Here is a 17,721-nt window from a genome sequence, read left to right as displayed (position 1 = left end):
CAAGTTGTAACAAGTCCCTGACTCACAGGTTCCCTCCTGCTCCTTTGGGAAACAACACACACACACACACACACACACACACACACACACACACACACACACACTGACAGACACATGCGCACACGCGCCCTCTTATTACAACTGTCAAGGAGAAGAGGATCCTGGAGGTTAGGTTATACTTCTGGGGAATTCTTCTCTAGGTGCTAGTAGGGAGGCTGTCAGATTTGTCACAATATTTTGTTCTCCATCTCAGCTCTGGACATACGTAAAGAAATGTACTAGCTTCCCAGAGCTTGGAGCACTGGGCAGCTAAGTGGACACACATGTCTCAGAGCTCAGCTCAGGAGCCAGCACAGACTAGTTGCCCACCGCCACTTCCCGAGTGCCTTCATTTCGTCCAGGGATGGTGCCAGGTTTTGAAACCTTGGAGAATTGCTGCAGTGCTGAGAACTCAGTTGGGCTCAGGCAAGTCACTTAACTAACCGCAGGTAACCTTGACTTCTAGATGTGCTTTGAACTCTGGGTCCGCCCTGGCTCCGGGCGCATTTCTAGAGGCTCCAGCTCCAAGCTTGGGCCCAGGAGGGAGTCGCTCTCCTGGTCTCCCCACTTTTGCAGCATAGTGAGTGCAATACTCCCCCAACTCGCTCCCATGCAGACACCCGCTCCCCTCCCCTCTAGGGGAGCTGCTTCCAATTGCCTGCAGTTTGCCGGAGGCGGTGTACTGGGTTGGACGCTCCGGGAAACAAAGCAACCAAAAACAGCTTCCAGTTGACGTCAACGTATTTCCAGAAAAGAAAATAGTTTTGTGTTCCCAGGACAAAATACCCCCCAGGGCAAGTCCCTACTGGCAAAAGCCAGGCGATGGGGGTGGGGGATTAGCAGGACTGGGGAGAGGGAAAAGCCACCCAGGCACGAATCGCTTTTTAACGGACTTGGAGAAACAGCAGTTTCAGGAGCTGCCTTTGACAATTTTCGAACAACCGGCAGGACCCGAATTTAAACTAGGGACCAGCTTCTCGCACCAGCTTCTGACTGGCAACCAAAACTTTATACCTATAAGGATGCTTCATCAGACCCTGAAAAAGACTTCTTCAGGTTATTAACCAACATAGTTACCGAGCAGAACCGCCAGAAACAAAGCAAAGCAAACATAACGAGAAATATCAAATAAGCGCCTTTTCCTCACTGTCTCCACCAAAGGAGAGAAAGATACTTACTGTTTAAAGATGCTTACTGTTTAAAAAGCAATCGCATAAAATTACAGTTGAATTCAGAAAAGAGTTCAGTTCCACGATCATTAAATGATCTCTTAAAAACATCCCGTGGTTCCATATACTCGGTTTGAAATCGAAAAAATAATTTTAAAGTATGCTCTCTTTTTTGGTTTTTTTTTTTTTTTTTTTGGTTTTTTGTTTTTGTTTTTGTTTTTGTTGGTGCAATAGTGCTTGTTTAGTCTCTCTGGTTTCTAAGTCTCCATTTGACTTCACATTCTGAAATTTATTCAACTCCCCACTCAAAACTGTGCAAGAGCCATAGTTCTTTATTACAAAAACCAATCCAGTTCAATGTGGAACTTTTGCTGCAATCATCCAACTGTCCGATTCTTCATCATAAGTCACCTGGAGAGGATTGTAACTTCCACAAAATGCTCTGTCCTTGTGAGCTGTCTATGTCAGCGTCATTAGAAAGCACCACCTAGGTCCCTGTGTTTCCCCTATCTCAGAAAGTAGAGATTAGTTTGTTTGAAGAGGAAATTCTACACACTCACACACACCTGATCCATAGGCCGTGGGTTCCTATTTCAGGACGTTGTAGGGACTGCGTAAGTGTCTCAGAATGCTGCCCAGGGCAGGACCACCTCTCTAGCCATTTGTTATAAATAAATGAACAAATAAACAAATGGGGCTTGTGATTAGTTAAATCCCATATTTATCAGGTTTTTTTTTTTAATTTGAAAAACCTAAAAGAGCATGGACAATATTCTGAATTCAAGAGCAGGACAAAAAAATAATATTAATGATTAGACAACACCAGTCCCTGAAAGTTAGAGAGAATTCTGTTTGGATTACAGAGAAAATGGTTTTGGATTAATATGCCCATTGTCGATATTTTTAAGTGGAAAATTTTGCAGAAAGTTATTGCTGCAGCAGAGAAAGGGAGCACATCCTTCCCTCCCCCCACCCCCAGTGGGGTTACTGACTTATTGTGGACTCTTTAAAGGCAGATCTAGGGAATGGAGGTGTCTGTGTATTATGAGAGGTGAGTTGGAGAGGATTTGCTTTGCTAAACCCACAGGATTTTGTGGGCTCCTGGGCAGAGGCCAGAAAAAGCATTTAGTTAATCACTTTAAAGAAAAAAATCAAAAGAGAAAACCATGCTCTTTTGATTGATTACTTAAAGATTCATAAAGTGCTTTCTGAGGCTAAATATGAATTCAAATTGAAGCTATTTTGATATCTTCCTTTTCTTCCAATTTCACTATTAATTTTGTTGTGTTCAATTGAGGATCATCTTGAGTACCATTTTTTGAACTCAAATGAAATTTGAACTCATGTAGTCTAGCTCTACAAAATGGAAGAGAAACTATGTTCATGAGTAATCCCATACATTCCCCCCAAATATTTCTGCAAGGGGACTGGCATATAGAAAATACTCAATAAATGAACAAATACTTGTGCGTAGCTCACTTATGTGCATGCTGTGGAGCAGGACTGCTGAGAGCTTCCTTTCTGACCCTTGGTTGTCTGGGTTCGAATCCCACTTTCCCTTATACCAAGTGAACCTTGTATAAAAGTCTCGATCTTTTCTTTATTCTGTGTTCTGGGATATAAGTCAACAACTTTTGATTATTTTGTAATTAAATAAGTTGCTATTTTTAAGCATTTAACATGATATCTGAAACATTAGAAAACATTTAACTATTGGTTCATATTTTTTTGTGTTTTGTTTGATTTGATTTGATTTTAGAGACAAGGACTCATGAGGTAGCTCAGGTTGGTCTCAAACTCAAGATCTTCCTGCCTCATCCTCCTCTCAACTGCTGGAGTGTCAGACATGTCAGACAGGCTGCACCATTATCTCTTAGCTATTAAAGCTCCAATGTCTCCCATATTTTGAGAAAACCAAGGCCAATGCATTTCAAAAGGTTTTGCTACGCTGTAGGCTGTGCTGTATAGTTAGTGAAAGAAACTACTGCAGCAGGCAAGAGGCCCTCAGTCTGGCTCCCAACACTGTAGAAACACGTAAAATAAATGTTAAAAAGTTAAAATTCACGGCCCAGGTCTTCCAGACCTCTCCAGGATAGGCAAGCTGGTTCCATAGCCCATAACCAAACGTCTTTACCACATGCAGGTCACTAAGGAATCAAAAATAAACACAGACACACAGACACACACCACTCTCACTCTTAAGGAAGTGATTCCCTGCCATTCAAGTTGTCTCAAGTTTCTGTGCACGTGGCTTGGGGATTTTTGGTAAGACATACTGCCTGGACAAGACCCTAGGCTTTGAATAGTGCAGAAATGGGTGAAGACATGGTATAACCTTCATCACACAGGGGTTCTATGTTCCTAAACTATTGGAAATAAAGCCCCATTTGTGTTTTAGAAGAACTCTGAATGAAACATTGGAGAGAAAAGGAATGCTCCTCACCCAACCAGGCCAACCTGCAAATATTCTACTCAAGTTCTTGGCTATTCTGTGTGCATCTTTGGTGCAAGGAAGAATAGTGCATAGTTTTGGTCATATGCCAGAAAAACAGGCCACAGTAAACGTAACATAGTGATCAGCAGGAGTAGAATGGTGAGATTCTAATTGCTACCAGGTGACTGTAATTTTGTGCCTTCCCTGCTAAGAGTTACTTACCAGTTTCCTAGATCTTTTTAAAATGAATAACATACAAGAGGAATGTGATTTTCCATAAGCAATTTGTGTCTTTTGCAGAATCTGAAAATGTACTGTCTCACTTTGTTATAATATCCTGACAATAAAATGTCACTTGGCCAATAAAGGATTCAAATCTGAAGACAGTCAAACAATTAGCAAGAAGAGTCACTTCCTTATCTTCTGGCCATTTATCTTTAAAGAGTCTACAGAAGCACCCATCAGTACTGTTATTTTATATACACATATACTTATTACATAATATATTATATATATTTCCATTTCATCACAATGCTAATTAAAGTAGAAAAATAATATTTGTTAATGTCGTGTAATAAATGTTTTTGAATAATAGAGTTATTTACAATGGTTTTAGTGTATAAAATATTTCTGAAACCATTTTCTGTATTCAAGTAGTTTATTGAACTGGTGAGATCAAAACAAAGTGAACAATAAAAATTAAAAACAATACTTAATCTCCAAATGTTGATATAGTTGTTTTTTTTTTTTTTTTTTTTTTTTTTTTGTCATCACCAGGTAGGACAATCTCTAAAGAAAGCACATAGGTGACTACTTCACAAGTCATGACTGTGTTCATGGACAATGGCCAAGAACTGCATGAAAATCACTGCTGGAAGTCCAGATTCTCAAAAAAAAAAAATCTTGTTTTATTTCTGTTTGCCTTATTTTGTGTCTAGGCCATAAGGACTAATGAGTTCTGCAGTTTACGTTCAAGGTGTGTTCCACAATGATAGTTCATAATGTCTCAGAGACCTGCCTTTGTGGACAAAAGTTCACAAAGTATTGCTAAATGAAGAAGGAAGCAGGCTTTCTTAGCAGCTTTGTTAGGCACCTCTTGGTGACTATCGATGATGAAAGTGAAGACAGGATATTAAGCAAAAGGGCTTGATGTCAATGACACAGTCCAAGCCCGGAGAGAGTTTAAGGACCAGCATTTGAAGATCCAGATATCAGAAACTGGTATCAAGGTATCTGGTGGATCCTCATAGGAAGTGAGGAGGTATCAGTATATACCTGCCCTGGGGCTGTGTTTCTAATGAACTTAAAAATAAAAAAAAAGAAGAAGGAAAAAATCCTTTTTAAATACCCAGAAGCTCTAACCCACATTTTGAACTAATTGACTTACTTTTTCTAAGCAAAGCTTAATTTAACTGATAGGGGCACATGGGTTTCTCTGAATATTTAAAGAAGCCGTGGAATGAGTTTGTTCCATTTCTTTAACTTGATGCTGGGCCTTCTGAGCTTCAAGCCTGACAGGGAGGGGCTGCTTGAGGGAGGGGCAGGGAAGGGGACCCTTAGGGCAGCACTACTACTGGTAGAAGATTGCTAACTCGAGGTGACTCTTTCTCCAGTCCATCTTCTGTCTGTGATATCCAAGGATCACAGGTGACTTCTCCAAATAAAACCAGACTCTTCTAATATTGATGGCGTCCACTTTGATGGCGTTTCTCTCTGTGGCTCCTCCCTGAAGCTAAAGAGCACATGAGACTGTGGCTTATGATATGTTTCTGACTATAAGAGAAAGGGAAGATGTAGAAACCAGAGAAATCTAACCTAGGTGTGTGTGTGTGTGTGTGTGTGTGTGTGCGTGCGCGTGCGTGCGCACGCGAATGTGCACACGAGTTTCTGGGTCACATTTAGGGAGTGTTTGCTGAGGGTCTGGACTTGGAAAACTCTTTTCTGTCTTATAAGTGTATGAGAAACTGATTTCTATGTTATGCATCTCCCTAGGTAGTCCAGCTGCAGAGCACACACACTTTCTGAACAATTCTCCTGGTCAGTCTCTTTTGATTCTTTTTCGATTTTTCCATGAAAAAAACAAAAATCTGTTTTCCAGTATGTTTCCACAGATTCAACCCCATAAAGTTTACTATTTAAGTTTTAAACATTAAATATTTAAACATTCAGAAATCAAAACTTGTCATCAGTAGAGGCTATGGCTTGAATGTGTCTTCCAAATTTTATGAGCTAGAGACTTAATCCCCAGTGTGCTGTGTTAATGGCACTTGAGAGGTGAGACCTTCAGGAGAGGACCAGGCTCTCACTCAGGGATTAATGCCTTAATGGGTGATGAGGGAGTGGCTCTGTCATAGAAGGGGCTCCCTGGCACAGCTGCTCTGTCCTGACACTGTCTGCTGCATCAGACCCCTGTGCTGCTCCAGGCGTCTGCGGCATCTCTGCTGGCAAAAAGGCTCTTGCTAGGTTTTGGCCTTTTCTTTCATCTAAGATTTCTCAGCTTTAAGAATCCTAAGAAATAAACCTTCAAAGCAAGTGATAGGGAAGGTAGGGAGAAGACGAGTTCAAGGACCCATGCATCACCAGGAGAGAGAGAGAGAGAGAGAGAGAGAGAGAGAGAGAGAGAGAGAGAGTAGGTGGGCCGGTGTGCTCACTAACAGTCGTCCTATTTCCTTAGAGGCCTCAGGGGGCTGTTCTGCTCCCATCCCGGGAAGCCGGTTTGAACTACCATGGTTTGAAGGGAATATGCAAGCCAAGCCCCTTCTGCAGCCATATGGTGACATACAAAAGACAGCTTTAAGGGATGATCGATCGCAGAGCGAGGCTCAGGAATCAGCTTGCTGTGGCATGAGTCCCAGTTTTGTGGCATTTAGGTGATTGAAAGCAATGGTTTTTTTAGGCCTTATAGACCTTAGCACCATGTTTTGGTGACTAACATGTATTCTAAATTTGTAGTTAATCAATCTCTCTCCCTCTCTCTCTGTGAGTCTCTCTGTCTCTCTGTCTCTCTGTCTCTCTGTCTGTCTCTCTCTCTCTCTCTCTCTGTGTATGTGTGTGTGTGTGTGTGTGTGCGTGTGTGTTCAAGCCAGAAATCAGACTAGAGTGTCATTCCTCGGGTTCTGTCCATCTTTTTTTTTGAAACAGGGTGTCTCACTGGCCTGGCCAGGATTTCAGAATGGGCTAGGCTGGCCGGCCAGGGCATCCCATGTATTCATGAGTCTCTACCTCCTCACTGCTAGAATTAGCTTTGAGTAGGTTGGGTGCACCACCTCTGTCTTTTTTATGTGGGTTCTGAGAATTGAACTTATGTTCCCATTGCTTGGAAGGCAAGCACTCTAGACCTGAACCATCTCTTTAGACCTGAGCTACCCCTCCATCCTGGTGTTGCTGGTTTTTAGATTTGGAGCCTGAGCCTGCATCACAATCTCCCCATCCATCTGGAGAACTTGTTTAAAAATTCAGACTCTTAGGTGTCAACTCCAGAGGTCAGGAATGTGGCTCAGGGATGTGTATGCCACACTTTATATGGAAAATTTCAATACCAGTCTGACCCCACCACAAGAAACATTGCTTCTAAAGCTAATATAATTTATCAAACCAGAAAGCAATTTCCTCTCCAGCAATGGTAACTAACCACCTCGGGACTGTGAATCCCCTGGAAAATCGAATGAAAATTATGAAACCTGTTCCTTAGAAGACCCAAGCTGAACCAATGTAACCTGTCAATCATTTAAGGGAAGCAGGCAGGGTTGGGGCCCAAAAGCCCTGGTTTTCAACACCGTTGCAATGTGTCTCTTCCCCTGGCAGAAACCACCCAGTTTCTTTAACTCCAAGTGTAACTTCTTCAGGATTTAGTTCCAGTTTAATCACCCAGCATCCTCTGCAGGATTTCCCTGACATGAGTCCCCACTGTTTGGGATGACAATCCTACCCTGTGAATTCCTGGCCAATGCAGAAAACAAAGTGGATGGGACATGAGGAATGACACCAGGTTGACCCCTGGCTTGAACACACCTGTGACAACTTGTTTCCAAAGAAAACAATGCTAGAAAGTCCACGACCTTGGCCAATACCTGGCTGGTAGTCCCAGCTGATTCTGACTCTTGACTTGCCTCCAAATGGCCCAGGAGACTGGTGGAAACTGGAAATGCTGGGCCTTCTCGCCAAGCTTGATGCAGGCAGTCCCAGGTAGGATAAGGGGGTTCAGGCTCCCAGAGACTGCTGCTGCTGGCTTACACCACCCTCTGGAGAGCCACAGGCCAAGGAAACAGGGATTTGCAGTAAAAGCCACAGAAACTATTTGTAGCATGTATATGTTATGTCTGCACATTTATCTAGAACAGAAACTCACAGTTTCTGTTCCCAGCCTTCTGTCCGCCCCTTTTCAGCCTCCTACCTCCACAGGGTACCTAGCTCTGTCAACTACACATCACAACTTGCTTTCAATCTGTAGTGGACTTTCATCAATAAGTGAATTAACTGCCACTGCCAGTGTATTAGTTTGCTTTAGCTGCCTTCACACACACACTTACTGCCTTGAGACTGGATGATTTCAATGACAGAAATTAATTTTCTTATAGTTCTGAAAGTTCAAAGTCCAAAATTAAGGTGTCAGTTGCGTCTGGCTGCTTCTTCTCTGGTAGAAAGAGTATAGAGAGATCCCTTCTCTCTCTCTCTCTCTCTCTCTCTCTCTCTCTCTCTCTCTCTCTCTCTCCTCTCTTCTCTTCCTCTCTCTCTATTCTCTCTTTTCTTCCTCTCTTCTCTTCCTCTCTCTCTTCTCTCTTCTCTTCCTCTCTCCCTCTCCCCCCCCCTCTCCCATCTCTACCGGTGAGGCCCCTGCTCCCAGTTCTTCATGCTATCCTAGGCATCTCCTTAAGGACCATAGGTCTAAACAGAGTCACACTGGAGGTGACCACTTCCAGGGTACACCTTGCTTGGGATGGGGCACTTAGTTAAGCCGCTATAGACCTTCTATGTGGCCATCTCACAACGCCTCCAAGCCAGGAACCTAGAAGTTTTCTTCTTTGTCCTCTGCTATCCACGCCAAATTTATCCCATTCATGTTAGCTTTTCTATTCTAATAGCATGGCTGTCACTAATCCATGCTAATTCCACAGTTCAGTGATGGACATGGGCAGAGTGCCCCATCCCTGGGTTTCAAAGGTGCATTAAAAATAGCTTCCCACTTCCAGGAAACAAACACATACTTTCCTCCTGAGTAGTATGCAATTCGTGGGCGTTGTTTTGATTTTTTTTCTGAGTTCCACCTTGCTTCACTGGATAAATTAACTGGAGCCTTAAATTTGAGGCTGGATGCTTCTTCTGTGTAGTGAATATGCATTGTCTCCAGAACCTTCTGCCCTGTGGAATGTGGATGTGATCTTGCCAGTTTTTTTTTTCCTTTCTATCTTTCAAATAAGCATAGAGAAGTATGCTTTAGTACTGGAGGATTAACGCAGGAGCTTCAGCTAAAGTCTTTGAAATTGTTGGATGAAAGGAGAAGGAAGGGGCTGTGCTAAGCACACGCATCGCTGCTATTTTTGTTGTGATTATTGTGGAGAATTACCAATTTAAACACTTTCTTATGCCTGCTCATTCTCTCCCTGTTAAGTGTCACTTAAGGGGGACAAGGCATTTTCTTCACAAGTATTCTTTACCTTTCTAACCCAAGACGATGCCTGTACCTTGGTGCGCTATGCAACCTCTGGCTGGCTCTATTGCTTCACCTCACGCCCAGCGCCTAGTGCAGACACAAGCGCATAGCGACCAAGAACCACTTTGTGAATTCAATTAAGTCCAATGGCTTGCCATTTCATTGCTGCGATTAAATCTTGTTTCCCTTTAAACTATTTTGTTTCCTTTTAAACTTTTTCCATGCAAGATTTGGAAAATTAAACTATTATTATTATTATTATTATTATTATTATTATTATTATTATTTACTATTGCTACTAGTTCTTCTTCTTCCTCCTCCTCTTCCTCCTTCTCTTCCTTCTCCTCCTCCTCTCCCTCTTCCTTCTCATTCCTTATCTTTTCTCTCTCCCCTCACCTTATATTCTGGGTATTAAACATGCTGGACATGTGTTCTACTATTGAATTGCACACCGTGTCCAGAAATTTGACTTTCCAAAGTTTTATGATCTGCCCAAGGCCCAAGGCCCCTGTGATGCCAGCACAAAGGGAATAAGGAGCTGGAGTCCAGGAGGACAGTGATTTCTGCCCAGCCTTCAGCCTTGTGTTTTCCCTGTCTGCACCTCCTACACTGTCTGCCTTACACCCGCACCTCAGAGGCACCAGACCAATTCTATCATGCTCTTTCTGTCCCTGAAAAAAGCTGATAGAACTTGCCCCTCTCACCACACCAGCAGGATCTCTGAGCTGGTTAACAATTCACAGAGACTGTGACTCTGCTCACCAAGGGTGATAATGGGGCTCTGTGAGTCTTTTTCTAACTTGACTGGGAGTCTGAACTTGCATCCTGGAAGGGTGATTGTTCAAGGAGCATCGTCTGGAACACTCAGTGGAACAGCTAGTGTGCCAAGAGATCCCAGAGCTAGCGCTGCATGGAGTGGCCACGAGGTCCCAGACACTGTCACTGCAGATTCGACTTAACACCACAGGCTCTGTGGTCTCAGTCCCAAATCACAGCCCACACAACCAGAACCTTAAGTTACAGTCCCCAAACCTCTCTCAGGGGAGTGGCATCTTGAAGGAAGAAGAGAGGAAATAGTCTGTCTAGGTATTGGTTTTCACTGGAAATCTTCCCTAGGGTCCCCAGGCTGATGGAGATATCAGTGTGGAGGTCAATGCCACTTAGCCCTGAGTTGAGACAAGAAAGCAGAACACATGCTGTGTGACTGCAGAAGACTCTGGTAGGAAAGAAATAAGGAAATGATCTAGGGGGGTCTCAGCAAAACCTGCCTCTTGGAATCCAAATACCTGCCATCTTTCCTTTGATACTACCTGCCTGAGCTGCCATAAATCATTTTTCCAACAGATCCAGACAAATTCCACTCAAGTCTATATTTTACTGTTTTCCCTCACAAGAGGGAATTGGAAGGCTCCTGCTAATCCTTATGTTGGGATAAGAAACCCCAGGCATATCTTAGAGCATCAGGAAATGTGCTAGCAATTCAATGGAAAGTTACTTACATAAAAAGTTATGTAACAATGGATGCAGCATCTACTTGTGACTTCTTGGGAGGAAGAATATATTAATCTCTGTAGCTTCAGAGAAAGACCCCTGTCTGAGGGTAGTCTGGAATGCGAGGGCCTGTTCTCATGCACAGACAGAGGCCTGGGATCAAAACAAGAAATAAACACCCTTTGAAGCTGGCGACTGACTGAGATTTCTCTTTATCTGTTTTTAAAAAGCTGCCTTCTGTCTCGGTCTGGTCTGCCCCCCCCCCCCCCCCCCCCCGCACCCCTTCCCCCAGGCAGCAATTTCACACAGGGCTAGCTCTTGCCCTCTCTCAGAAGAAAACAGAGGGTGGCAGAATGATATGATTTCAGAGAGATGCTGTCTCTGAAATCCAAACCAAGATGACCAATGCCCTGTTTTCTTAAACATCCACAGGATTTTAAGTAGAACGGTTAAGGTCTTTTCTCATGCAGTTGATAGAGAATTCATTCCTGTGTGCTTAATGGTGGACAACGGCAACATGCGAGACATCGGTGTTAAGAAAGTCAAAATACAGCCAAAGGAAAAAGCAGAATTATCACAGTGGAAGATGGACTAGTTAACAGATAATGGAGGGCCTGCCGACTCAGCCTTCGTTTTCCCTTTGGTTGCTTTGACTGTGATAAGCAAGTGCTCCACTCCTTAGCTACTGGTTCAGCCATTATACTTAAATAATTTTTCCTTTTGTCAAAAACAAACAAACAAACAACCCCAAACCTGAGATAGAGCATAAAGACAGTCTTTTATATGGCTTTGTATCTAATGATTACACCCTGGAATAATGCAAGGTAAAAAAACACCAAATTAGCATGACCCCTTCCCAGCTCAGTCTGGCGGACCTTCTGTCCCTACCTAATTTGCAGCTGATTTTGTTCCTGATAGACTTTTGATACCCAGCTCTGACAGGAAGCAAAGCGTTGATGGTTCCTGTTCTACACTAATGATGTCTTCTGCTATAGTGACTTTTGTGGGTGGGTACCAGGGAGATTGGCCCTGAGGTTGAAAGCGATGGCTGCCCTTCTAGAGGACCCAAATTTGATTCCCAGCGCCTGCATGGTGACTCCCAACTGTGGGGATGTGATGCCCCCTTCTTGCCTCTGAGGGCAGCAGGCACAAAACAAGTAAATAGATGTGTAAGCAAAACACCCATAACTATTATGAGAAAAACTGCAGCTTATCTGGTAGAATGCTTGCTTGTCATTCCTTTTTTTTTTATTCGATATATTTTTTATTTACATTTCAAATGATTTTCCCTTTTCAGGCCCCCCACTTCCCAAAAGTCACATAAGCCTCCTTCCCTCCCCCTGTTCTCCTACCCACCCCTTCCCACTTCCCTGTTCTGGTTTTGCCTTATACTGCTACACTGAGTCTTTCCAGAACAAGGGGCCACTCCTCCGTTCTTCTTGTACCTCATTTGATGTGTGGATTATGTTTTGGGTATTCCAATTTTCTAGGCTAATATCCACTTATTAGTGAGTGCATACCATGATTGATCTTTTGAGAATGGGTTACCTCACTTAGTATGATGTTCTCCAGTTCCATCCATTTGTCTAAGAATTTCATGAATTCATTGTTTCTAATGGCTGAATAGTACTCCATTGTGTATATATACCACATTTGTTGCATACATTCTTCCGTTAAGAGATACCTGCATTCTTTCCAGCTTCTGGCTATTATAAATAGGGCTGCTATGAACATAGTGGAACATGTATCCTTATTACATGCTGGGGAATCCTCTGTGTATATGCCCAGGAGTGGTATAGCAGGATCCTCCGAAAGTGCCATGCCCAGTTTTCTGAGGAACCACCAGACTGATTTCCAGAGTGGTTGTACCAGTTTGCAACCCCACCAGCAGTGGAGGAGTGTTCCTCTTTCTCCACATCCTTGCCAACACCTGCTGTCTCCTGAATTTTTAATCTTAGCCATTCTGACTAGTGTAAGGTGAAATCTCAGGGTTGTTTTGATTTGCATTTCCCTAATGACTAATGAAGTTGAGCATTTTTTAAAGATGCTTCTCAGCTATCCAAAGTTCTTCAGGTGAAAATTCTTTGTTTAGCTCTGTACCCCATTTTTAAATAGGGTTATTTGGTTTTCTGGGGTCTAACTTCTTGAGTTCTTTGTATATATTGGATATTAGCTCTCTATCTGATGTAGGGTTGGTGAAGATCTTTTCCCAATTTGTTGGTTGCCGATTTGTCCTTTTGATGGTGTCAAAACTTTGTAATTGGTTACAGAAACTTTGTAATTTAATGAGGTCCCATTTGTCAATTCTTGATCTTAGAGCATACGCTATTGGTGTTCTGTTCAGGAACTTTCCCCTTCTACTGATGTACTCAAGGGTCTTCCCCAGTTTCTTTTCTATTAGCTTCAGAGTGTCTGGCTTTATGTGGAGGTCCTTGATCCATTTGGAGTTGAGCTTAGTACAAGGAGATAAGGATGGATCAGTTCGCATTCTTCTGCATGCTGACCTCCAGCTGAACCAGCACCATTTGTTGAAAAGGCTATCTTTTTTCCATTGGATGTTTTCAGCTCCTTTGTCGAGGATCAAGTGGCCATAGGTATGTAGGTTCAGTTCTGGATCTTCGAGGATCAAGTGGCCATAGGTATGTAGGTTCAGTTCTGGATCTTCAATCCTGTTCCATTGATCTGCCTGCCTGTCACTGTACCAGTACCATGCAGTTTTTAACACTATTGCTCTGTAGTATTCCTTGAGGTCAGGGATACTGATTCCTCCAGAATTTCTTTTGTTGTTGAGAATAGTTTTAGCTATCCTGGGTTGTTATTCTAGATGAATTTGAGAATTGCTCTTTCTAACTCTATGAAGAACTGAGTAGGGATTTTGATGGGTATTGTGTTGAATCTGTATATTGCTTTTGGCAAAATGCCCATTTTAACTATATTAATCCTGCTGATCCATGAGCATGGGAGATTTTTCCATTTTTTGAGGTCTTCTTCCATTTCCTTCTTCAGAGTCTTGAAGTTCTTGTCATACAGATCTTTCACATGTTTGGTAAGAGTCACCCCAAGGTACTTTATACTGTTTGAGGCTATTGTGAAGGGGGTCATTTCCCTAATTTCTTTCTCAGCCTGCTTACCCTTTGAGTATAGGAAGGCTACTAATTTGCTTGAGTTGATTTTATAACCTGCCACTTTGCTGAAGCTGTTTATCAGCTGTAGGAGTTCTCTAGTGGAGTTTTTTGGATCACTTAGGTAGACTGTCAAATTATCTGCAAATAATGATAGTTTGACTTCTTCCTTTCCAATTTGTATCCCTTTGACCTCTTTATGTTGTCTGATTGCCTGAGCTAGTACCTCAAGTACAATATTGAAAAGATAAGGAGAAAGGGGGCAGCCTTGTCTGGTCGCTGATTATAGTGGGATTGCTTCAAGTTTCTCTCCATTTAGTTTGATGCTGGCTACCGGTTTGCTGTATACTGCCTTTACTATGTTTAGGTATGGGCCTTGAATTCTTGTTCTTTCCAAGACTTTAAGCATGAAAGGATGCTGAATTTTGTTGAATGCTTTTTCAGCATCCAATGAAATGACCATGTGTTTTTTTTTTTCTTTGAGTTTGTTTATGTAGTGGATTGCATTGATGGATTTCCATATATTGAGCCAACCGTGCATCCCTGGGATAAAGCCTACTTGATCATGGTGGATGATCCTTTTGATGTGTTCTTAGATTTGGTTGGCAAGAATTTTATTGAGTATTTTTGCATTGATGTTCATAAGGGAAATTGGTCTGAAGTTCTCTTTCTTGGTTGGATCTTTGTGTGGTTTTGGTATCAGCGTAATTGTGGCTTCATAGAAGGAGTTGGGTAGTGTTCCTTCTGTTTCTATTTTGTGAAATAGTTTGAAGAGTATTGCTATTAGGTCTTCTTTGAAGGTCCGTCTGGTCCTGTGCTTTTTTTGGTTGGAAGACTTTCTATGACCCCTTCTATTTCTTTAGGGGTTATGGGACTGTTTAGATGATCTATTTGGTCCTGATTTAGTTTTGGTATTTGGTGTCTGTCTAGGAAATTGTCCATTTCCTCCAAATTCTCCAGTTGTGTTGAGTATAGGCTTTTGTAGTAGGAGCTGATGATTCTTTGAATTTCCTCAGTTTCTGTTGTTATATCCCCCTTTTCATTTCTAATTTTGCTAATTTGAATACTTTCTCTGTGCCCTTTGGTCAATCTGGCTAAGGGTTTATCTATCTTGTTGATTTTCTCAAAGAACCAGCTCCTGGATTCATTGATTCTTTGTGTGGTTCTCTTTGTTTCTACTTGATTAATTTCAGCCCTGAGTTTGATGATTTCCTGCCTTCTCCTGGGTGAATTGGCTTCTTTTTGTTCCAGAGCTTTCACGTGTGCCATTAAGCTGGCAGTGTATGCTCTCTCCTGTTTCTTTTTGGAGGCATTCAGGGCTATGAGTTTTCCTCTTAGCACTGTTTTCATTGTGTCCCAAAGATTTGGGTATGTTGTGCATTCATTTTCATTAAATTCTAAAAAGTCTCTGATTTCTTTCTTTATTTCTTCTTTGGCCAAGGTGTTATTGAGTAGAGTATTGTTCAGCCTCCATGTGGGCTTTCTGTTGTTTTGTTGCTATTGTAGACCACTCCTATTCCATAGTGATCTGATAGGAGGCATGGGATTAGTTTGATCTTCTTATATTTGTTGAGGTCTGTCTTGTGACCAATTATATGGTCGATTTTGGAGAAGGTACCATGAGGTGCTGAGAAAAATTTATATTCTTTTGCTTTAGGGTGAAATGTTCTATAAATATCAGTCAAATCCAATTGGTCCAAAGCTTCAATTAGTTTGCTTGTCATTCCTAAAGCCCTTGGTTCTAGCTTAACACTGAAAAACAAAATAAAATAAAACAAAACCAGGCACAGAGGCACATGCCTGTAATCCTAGCCACACAGAAGGCAGAAGGACTATCCTCGGCTACATACACATAATAAGCTTGAAGCCAACATGGGCTGCATGAGACCCTGTTCTAAAACAAATAAGTCTAAAGTCTCTACACATGTATTTTCCTTGTGAAAATAAATAGTTCGTTTTCCTTCCCTCCTCCCTTCTCCCTCACCCTCTTCCCACCAGCCACCACCTCCTCCTCTTTTTCAATTTCGGTGTAAACATTTGATCTGACTTGGAGGGAACAGAAAGGATTTACTGCTGAATATTTTTTTAAATGCCTGGGCTGCATGCAGACCCCACCCCCATGACCTAAGTAGTACTTTACACAGGGTTGGGCTCAGCACTCTTCAGTGCTAATGAAGCAGGCATACCAGAGTTCTGTGTGCTAGGTTACAGTTGACAAAGCACTTTCCATGTATTACCTTAACTAAACTTCATCCCACACAGTGAGGAGGCACTTGTACTTTCCTCTGCTTGATAAATAGTGAGAGCACTGTTAGTGACTTGCTACCAAAGACCCAGATCTTAACCTGCAGGGTGCAAAGGCTGGCAAGATGTCTCAGTGGGTAAAGGCGCCTGCCTTCGGGCCTCACAACTTGAGTTCTTTTCCCAGAACCAATATGGTGGAGAAGAAAACCAACTCCTAAAAGCTGTCCTCAGACCTGCATGCATTCATGGTGGCACATGCACACAGTCATGCATGTGACAACATCAATGTAAATGAGCTTGTTTTTGTAATGCAAGGTCAAAGACTTAACCTGGGCTTAGATTCCAAACGCTATAGCCCATCACTGTGCTGTCAAGCATCACAGAGGTTTTCCAGGAGGCCTAGATCAGCACAGTGCTTTGCTCTGCACAGAGACTCACTAAGAATGGAATGAAAACCCACTCAAAGCTCTCCCTCCCTTCCTGACAGCTCACAGCTCAAATGTCACAGAGAAGAAACACTTCCTACCTCTCTCCTGCCTTCCTGCCTCCCACCCCAGTAACACTCTCCTGTTCAGCCTGTCAAATTCTCCTTGCAAAAAGCATTTGGGACTCACACAGGGAGGAGGGAGGCACACGTTGCCTGGATCCTTATGACAGTGACGATGACGATGGAGCTGTTGGATTAATTGTTGAGGGGAGAGCGGGGGTGAAGATTATTCTTGAAGAACAGGTGACTTCGAGTTTACCTAGGGTCAGAAAGACCTTTTTAAAACTTGGTCTTCACCCTCTCCCTTTAAACCTAACACCATCTACTGGAAATTAATTTTAGATAGAAAGACACACAGCACATAACGAATATAATGATGATTATCATATTGTCCAAGAGTCTGTGCTGTGATCATAAAAAGAGAAAGCAGTATAAGAATATGCTCTATGGGCATGCGGGGAAGGTGCCTCAGTGGGCCCATGCCGAGGCATCCCTTCCTCCTGAGGAACCAGACACAGGATGGTATAGTATAGAATAGAGTTTCTTTAGGACATGGGGAGGGGAGTTAAGGGGGTAGTGGAGGCAGAGAAAGGCAGAGAGGAGAGTGTAGAGAAGTAGAGGCCGCAATGACCTCATGGAGAGAGGGGGGAAGGGAATGGGGAGAGAGGAGAGCCCAAGAGGGCAGGAGAGGAGAGAGAGAGAGAGAGAGAGAGAGAGAGAGAGAGAGAGAGAGAGAGAGAGAGAAGATAAGGGAGGAGGGGGCAAGCAGCCCCTTTTATAGTGGGCCAGACCTATCTGGCTGTTGCCAGGTAACTGTGGGGTGGAGTTTAGACAGAATCCTAACAGTCTGAATAAATCAGATATCAAAAGTTGATAGTTAGGAGAGCACATGGAACTGGCACCAAAGCTGGTCTCAGCTACCTGCAGACCAAACTCTATGGAAAGCGAAGAGAAGTTCACCAGCAAGAACAACCAATTGGCTGTCACTGAAGAACCTTGTCCACAGTACTGAGCAAAGACCAGTGTAATCACATGCTGCCAATCATACTCTGGGTAGTAAAGCAACTAAACTCCAAGCAGGGAGA

General features: G+C 42.8%; 1 protein-coding gene across 1 annotated transcript in view; it reads right to left on the bottom strand.

The window, feature by feature from the left end:
- Positions 1-17,721, bottom strand: part of Kctd1 (potassium channel tetramerization domain containing 1) — a 208,215-nt gene that overhangs the window by 104,544 nt on the left and 85,950 nt on the right. The window lies entirely within an intron of this gene.

Source organism: Apodemus sylvaticus, chromosome 13, assembly GCF_947179515.1.
Source record: "Apodemus sylvaticus chromosome 13, mApoSyl1.1, whole genome shotgun sequence".
NCBI lineage: Eukaryota > Metazoa > Chordata > Mammalia > Rodentia > Muridae > Apodemus > Apodemus sylvaticus.
This window is presented reverse-complemented; position numbering and strand designations above follow the sequence as displayed.